The 8,088-nt window shown below is 40.3% G+C and overlaps 1 non-coding gene across 1 annotated transcript; it reads right to left on the bottom strand.

Moving 5' to 3' along the window:
• Nucleotides 1-366: 366 nt before the first annotated feature.
• Nucleotides 367-474, bottom strand: LOC130937526 (small nucleolar RNA R71). The gene has a single exon (XR_009068741.1). It is a non-coding gene; the product is annotated as a small nucleolar RNA R71 (small nucleolar RNA).
• Nucleotides 475-8,088: the final 7,614 nt, after the last annotated feature.

The raw sequence follows: 8,088 nt of genomic DNA, 5'->3' as shown, positions 1-8,088 counted from the left end.
AAGGTGCTTGGTGACTTTACTGCACCTACTCCTGATTTCTATGGGAGAAGCATCTCTATCCCTGCCATTGGAGCAAACAACTTTGAGCTTAAGCCTCAATTAGTTTCTCTAATGCAACAGAATTGCAAGTTTCATGGACTTCCAATGGAAGATCCTCATCAGTTTTTAGCTGAGTTCTTGCAAATCTGTGACACAGTCAAGACTAATGGGGTTAACCCTGAGGTCTATAGACTGATGCTATTCCCTTTTGCTGTGAGAGACAGAGCTAGAATATGGTTGGACTCCCAACCTAAAGAAAGCCTGGACTCTTGGGAAAAGCTAGTCAATGCCTTCTTGGCAAAGTTCTTTCCACCACAAAGATGGAGTAAGCTTAGAGTGGAAGTCCAAACCTTCAGACAGAAGGATGGAGAATCCCTCTATGAAGCTTGGGAAAGATACAAACAATTAATCAGAAAATGTCCCTTTGACATGCTTTCTGAATGGAGCATCATAGGTATTTTCTATGATGGTCTCTCTGAACTATCCAAGATGTCTTTGGATAGCTCTGCTGGAGGATCTCTTCATCTGAAGAAGACGCCTACTGAGGCTCAAGAACTGATTGAAATGGTTGCAAATAACCAATTCATGTACACTTCTGAAAGGAATCCTGTGAACAATGGGACTAGTCAGAAAAAAGGAGTTCTTGAAATTGACACTCTGAATGCCATTTTGGCTCAGAATAAAATATTGACTCAACAAGTCAATCTGATTTCTCAAAGTCTGTCTGGAATGCAAAATGCACCAAACAGTACTAAGGATGCTTCATCTGAGGAAGAAGCTTATGATCCTGAGAACCCTTCAATGGAAGAGGTAAATTACCTGGGAGAACCCTATGGTAACACCTATAATTCTTCATGGAGAAATCACCCAAATCTCTCATGGAAGAATCAAGAGAGACCTCAACAAGATTTCAATAATAATGGTGGAAGAAACAGGTTTAACAATGGTAAACCTTTTCCATCATCTTCTCAGCAACAGACAGAGAGCTCTAAGCAGAATACCTCTGACTTAGCAACCATGGTCTCTGATCTAATCAAAACCACTCAAAGTTTCATGACTGAAACTAGATCCTCCATTAGGAATTTGGAAGGACAAGTGGGTCAGCTGAGCAAGAAAATTACTGAACTTCCCCCAAGCACTCTCCCAAGTAACACTGAAGAAAATCCAAAAGGAGAGTGCAAAGCCATAAATATGGCCGAATTCTGGGAGGAAGAAGAGGCAGTGAACGCCACTGAGGAAGGCCTCACTGGACGTCCACTGGCCTCCAATGAGTTCCCCAATGAGGAACCTTGGGAATCTGAGGCTCAAACTGAGACCATAGAGATTCCCTTGGACTTACTACTGCCTTTCATGAGCTCTGATGAGTATTCTTCCTCTGAAGAGGATGAGTATGTCACTGAGGAGCAAGTTGCTAAATACCTTGGAGCAATCATGAAGCTAAATGACAGGTTATTTGGAAATAAGACTTGGGAGGATGAACCCCCTTTGCTCACCAAAGAACTGGATAACTTGTCTAGGCAGCAATTGCCTCAAAAGAGGCAGGATCCTGGGAAGTTTTCTATACCTTGTACCATAGGCACCATGACCTTCAAGAAGGCCTTGTGTGACTTGGGGTCAAGTGTAAACCTCATGCCCCTCTCTGTATTGGAGAAATTAGGGATCTTTGAGGTGCAAGCTGCAAAAATCTCACTAGAGATGGCAGACAACTCAAGAAAACAAGCCTATGGACTTGTAGAGGATGTTCTGGTTAAGGTTGAAGACCATTACATTCCTACTGATTTCATAGTCCTAGAGACTGGGAAGTGCATGGATGAATCCATCATCCTTGGCAGACCCTTCCTAGCCACAGCAAAGGCTGTGATTGATGTTGATAGAGGAGAGTTGATCATTCAAGTGAATGAAGAATCCTTGGTGTTTAAGGCCCACGGATATCCCTCTGTCATCATGGAGAAGAAGCATGAAGAGCTTCTCTCAAAACAGAGCCAAACAGAGCCCCCACAGTCAGACTCTAAGTTTGGTGTTGGGAGGCCACATTCAAACTCTAAGTTTGGTGTTGGGAAGTTCCAACACGGTTCTGAGCATCTCTGAGGCTCCATGAGAGTCCTCTGTCAAGCTAATGACAGTAAAGAAGCGCTTGTTGGGAGGCAACCCAATGTTTTATAGTTAATTATTTTCTTTTGTTATTTTATTTTTTTTTTGTAGGTTGATGATCATAAGAAGTCACAAAAACAATGAAAAAAGCAAAAACAGAATGAAAAACAGGAAGAGAAACAGCACACCCTGGAGGAAGATGCTGCTGGCGTTTAAACGCCAGTCAGCCTAGCTGTTGGGCGCTTAACGCCCAGTCTGACACCCTTCTGGGCGTTTAACGCCAGAAAGGGGCACCAGACTGGCGTTAAACGCCAGAAAAGGGCAAAAACCTAGCGTTAAACGCCAGGAATGGGCACCAGCCCGGCGTTTAACGCCAGAAAAGGCTCAAAACGTGGATTTTGATGCCATTTGGTGCAAGGATGCCTTTTCCTTGACACTACAGGATCTGTGGACCCCACAGGACCCTACCATCACTCTCTCTCTTCTTCCCCCATTCACCAATCACCTCAACACCTCTTCCCCAAAAACCCCTCACCTATCAAATCCCATCTTTCTCTTCACCACTCACCTCCATCCTTCATAAAACCCCACCAACCTCACCCTTCAAATTCAAACCACTTTCCCTCCCAAACCCACCCTCAAATGGCCGAACCCTCATCCCCCTCTTTCCTATATAAACCCCTCTTTACCCCTTCATTTTCCCACTACCTAAACACCACTTCTCCCCCTCCTTGGCCGAATACACCACCATCTCCCTCTTCCTCATTTCTTCTTCTTCTACTCTCTTCTTTCTTCTTTTGCTCGAGGACGAGCAAACATTTTAAGTTTGGTGTGGTGAAAGCGTTGCTTTTTCGTTTTTCCATAACCATTTATGGCATCCAAGGCCGGAGAAACCTCTAGAAAGAGGAAAGGGAAGGCAAAGGCTTCCACCTCCGAGTCATGGGAGATGGATAGATTCCTCTCAAGGGTGCATCAAGACCACTTCTATGAAGTTGTGGCCTTGAAGAAAGTGATCCCCGAAGTCCCCTTTTCACTCAAAAAGGGTGAATATCCGGAGATCCGCCATGAGATCCGAAGAAGAGGTTGGGAAGTACTTACTAACCCCATTCAACAAGTCGGAATCTTGATGGTTCAAGAGATCTATGCCAATGCATGGATCACCAAGAACCATGACCAAAGTGTGAACCCGGATCCAAAGAATTATCTTACTATGGTTCGGGGGAAATACTTGGATTTTAGTCCGGAAAGTGTGAGGGTGGCGTTCAACTTGCCTACGATGCAAGGAGATGAGCACCCTTACACTAGAAGGGTCAACTTTGATCAAAGGTTGGACCAAGTCCTCACAGTCATATGTGAAGAGGGCGCACAATGGAAGCAAGATTCAAGAGGAAAGCCGGTCCAATTGAGAAGGCATGACCTCAAACCCATGGCTAGAGGATGGTTAGAGTTCATACAACGCTCAATCATTCCCACTAGCAACCGGTCCGAAGTTACCATAGACCGGGCTATCATGATCCATAGCATCATGATTGGAGAAGAAATAGAGGTTCATGAGGTTATAGCCCAAGAACTCTATAGGGTGGCGGACAAGACCTCTACCTTGGCAAGATTAGCCTTTCCTCACCTCATTTGTCACCTCTGTTATTCAGTGGGAGTTGACATAGAGGGAGACATCACCATTGATGAGGACAAGCCCATCACTAAGAAAAGGATGGAGTACACAAGAGATCCCACTCATCATGAGATCCCTGAGATTCCTCAAGGGATGCACTTTCCTCCACAAAACTATTGGGGGCAACTAAACACCTCCCTAGGAGAGTTGAGTTCCAATATGGGACAACTAAGGGTGGAGCACCAAGAACACTCCATTCTCCTCCATGAAATTAGAGAAGAACAAAGAATCATGAGAGAGGAGCAACAAAGGCAAGGAAGAGACATTGAGGAGCTCAAACACTCCATAGGACCTTCAAAAGCAAGGAAGAGCCGCCATTACTGAGGTGGACCCATTCCTTGATTTCCTTGTTCTTTATTCCTTTGTTTTTCGAATTTTGGTGCTTTATGTTATCCATGCTTGTGTCTTATGATCATTAGTGTCTTAGTGTCTATGCCTTAAAGTTATGAATGTCCTATGAATCCATCACCTTTCTTGAATAAAAATGTGCTTAATTGAAAAAGGAAGAATTGCATGAATTTTGAATTTTATAATAGTTTAATTATTTTGATGTGGTGGCAATATTTTTGTTCTCTGAATGTATGCTTAAACAGTGCATATGTATCTTGAATTTGTGTCTTTTCAAGTCAATAATACAGAGAATTGAAGATTCAAAACATACAGCAGAGGAATTACACAGAAAAAGCTGGGTGTTCAAAACGCCCAGTGAAGAAGGAAAATTGGCGTTTAAACGCCAGCCAGGGTGCCTGGCTGGGCATTTAACGCCCAAAAGGGTAGTGTTTTGGGCGTTAAACGCCAGAATGGACACCATTCTGGGCGTTTAACGCCAGGATGGCACAAGAGGGAAGATTTTGTTTTTAATGCAAATTTTTTTCAAGTTTTCAAAATTTTTCAAAATCAATTTCTTTCTATTTTCAAAAAATACTTGCTAACAATTAATGATTTGATTCAACATTTCAGGTATGTTGCCTTTTCTGTTGAGAAAGGTTTAATGTCTAAATCAAATCTTTTAAATTTCTTGTTTGCCAAGTCATTAGTTTTCAAAATCAAATCTTTTTAAATTGTTTTTCAAATCATATCTTCTAAATCATATCTTTTTAAAACTATATCTTTTCAATCATATCTTCTTAATCACATCTTTTTTAAAATAGTTTTCAATCATATCTTTTTGATTTCTAATTTCAAAATCTTTTTCCAAAATCACTTAATTTCTTTCCCACTCTTAGTTTTCGAAAATCAATTACTATTTTTTTCAAAATTTCTTTTAATTCACTTTAATTTTCAAAAATTTCTTCCCCTCTTCTCACATCCTTCTATTTATGGACTAACACTCATCCTCCATGCACAATTCGAACTCTATCCCTCTTGATAAGTTTGAATTCTTCTACCTCCTCCTTCTATTTTTCTTTTCCTCTGACACCTTAAGGAATCTCTATACTGTGATATAGAGGATTCCATATTTTTTTGATAAACCATCGATCTCGGACGAGATCTTCTGTGCTGGTTGGAGATGACGTATCCAACTTGTTAATGGCGGCTGGAGTTGATCTTTCGTCACCCGGAGGGTGGGGGGTACCTGCAAGGGACTCCGATACTTAAGTTAGCAAGGGTATTAAGCAGGTATTGAGTAGAATCAGAGTGTGAGTTATACTTGGGTGCTCCAGTGTGTTTATAGTAGTGTGGGCTGACCTTTCTGATAAGATAAGTTAGTTATCTTATCTTATCTTATCTTATTTTGAATGAAGTCAGCTTATCTTCTAGGGAACCGCCTTTATCTCTATAGGCTGGGATTGCCTTTGGATTTGGGTCGTATTCCTCTATTTGGGCCCTTTATTGGGCTTTCCTGTCGATTTGGCTGAGCTCCTTGAGAAGAGGTCGGATAGTCTGACCTAAAGAGGTCGGTCGCCTTGTCGCTAAACATCCCGGGTCGGTTAGCTCGACCCAGGGTATGAACACTTGCCGAAGGAAAATTTGTTGAGAGACAAGTTTTCATGCATCACTAGGCATAATTTTAGAGTTGTATGGAGTATGTATATGATAGGTGAGAACTTAGGTTAGTCAAGGATTTAATTTATATCTCACTTAGCCATACATATATCCTCACCCTTGCTTTGACCCCATTACAACCTTGAAAAGACCTCATGATGTTTGCATTTGTACATTGAGTATTTGTTGATTGGTTAGATGAAGAACAAAGTCTTTGAAAGCATGAATAGAGAAGAGTAGAGTGATTAACCCCAAACACTGAGTGATTAGAGTGCATACACAATTCCAGTGAGGGTTCAATAGCTCATCTCCATATGTCCATGTTTGATCACTGTTTGTCTTGTAAGTCTGTGAACTCTTTTGATTAACTCAACTCAATTGTGACTATGTTTTAATATAATTTAACCCTTGGCTGTGCATATATGATTCCTTGAAAATTTTGACTCAATCTAACCACATGTAATCTATATATATATATATATATATATATATAGGTGGATAATAATTAGAATTGCACGATTCATTTAAGTAGCTTGCATTCAGATAGATTGCATTGCATAGATTCCACCATTTCGCCTTCACTCTTTTTTAGTTTCTCTTGAATTTAGCATGAGGACATGCTAATGTTTAAGTGTGGGGAGATTGATAAACCACTATTTTATGGTTTATCTTGTGCTCATTTGAGTGATTTTTATCAAGTCTTTGCTCACTTATTCATATAAGTTGCATGATTTTACAATTCCTTCCTAATTCTGTGATATAATTGAAAACATGTTTCCTAAGCCTTTAAATTGTTAATTTTAATCATCTTTATTACCATTCGATGCCGTGATCCGTGTGTTAAGTGTTTCCAGGCTTTATAAGGTAGGAATGGCTTAGAGGATGGAAAAGGAACATGCGAAAGTGGAAAGAACGTAAAAAATGAAGTTTTGAGAAGCTGGTAGCGACGCGCACGCATGGGCGACACGCACGCGTGCCTAGCGCAGAATACGAGCGACACGTACGCGTGACAAGGAAAATCGCCAAATGATGCGCACTCATGACCTACACGTACGCGTGACAGACGCCACGTGCAGAAATCTGCATAAAGCGCTGGGGGCGATTTTTGGACTCCTTTTTGGCTCAATTCCAAGCCCGAGAACACAAAATAGAGGCTGCAGAATGGGAGAATCACAATCATACTTTCATACACATAATTTTAGGTTTTAGATGTAGTTTTCTAGAGAGAGGCTCTCTCCTCTCTCTAGGTTTTAGGATTTCTCTTAGGGTTAGGTTTACTTCTTCTCAATTCCAGGTTCAATGTTCCTTTAATTTAGTTTCTCTTCTACTTTTATTTATTCTAGCATTCTAGTCTGTTTATTTTCCCAATTTGGTTTATGAATTCCATGTTAGATTTGATTTCTTTATTTAATGCAATTTGAGGTATTTCAGATTTATGATTTTAATTTGGCTTTTTACATTCTTAGCTTGAATTGATTAATTGGAGACACTTGAGTTATTAAACTCCTTTGTTGATTGATTATTGGAATTTGCTGGTTGGTTTGGATCCCTCTAAAGCTAGTCTTTCCATAGGAGTTGACTAGGACTTGAGGAATCAAATTGATTAGTACACTTGACTTTCCTTTATTTAGTAAGGGTTAACTAAGTGGGAGCAACGAACAATTCTCATCACAATTGATAAGGATAACTAGGATAGGACGTCCAGTTCTCATACCTTGCTAAGAGCTTTTCTAGTTTTTAGTTTATTTTCTTATCATTTATATTCCTTGTTCAACCTTTCAAAAACCCAAAAATATTATTTTCCATAACCAATAATAACTACACCTCCCTGCAATTCCTTGAGAGACGACCCAAGGTTTAAATACTGCGGTTATTAATTTTATTGGGTTTGCTTAAGTGACAAGCAAAGTTTTTGTACGAAAGGATTCTCTGTTGGTTTAGAAACTATACTAGCAATGAGAACTTATTTGTGAATTCTTTACTAGCAGAAATCTATTCGTCAGTGTCGCTGACTCTTCTCTGCTTCTTCCTTTTCTTTTCTTTCCTTCTCTTCATCTATCATTAATCAAACACATACATCAAAGCCTTGCCAAATCATAAGTGGTGGTGCATTTTTTGGAAAAACGAATTTCCAACACACAAATCTAACCGGCAAGTGTACCGGGTCGCATCAAGTAGTAATAACTCACGTGAGTGAGGTCGATCCCACAGGGATTGATGGATCAAGCAACTTTAGTGGGTGATTAGTTTAGTCAAGCTAACATTGAGTGAATTGTGTGAAGTTGATCAACAGAATGTAA

The sequence above is a fragment of the Arachis stenosperma genome, chromosome 6 (assembly GCF_014773155.1).
Source record: "Arachis stenosperma cultivar V10309 chromosome 6, arast.V10309.gnm1.PFL2, whole genome shotgun sequence".
Classification (NCBI taxonomy): Eukaryota; Viridiplantae; Streptophyta; class Magnoliopsida; order Fabales; family Fabaceae; genus Arachis; species Arachis stenosperma.
Note: the sequence above shows the minus strand (reverse complement) of the source record. Positions and strands in the feature narration are given on the sequence as shown.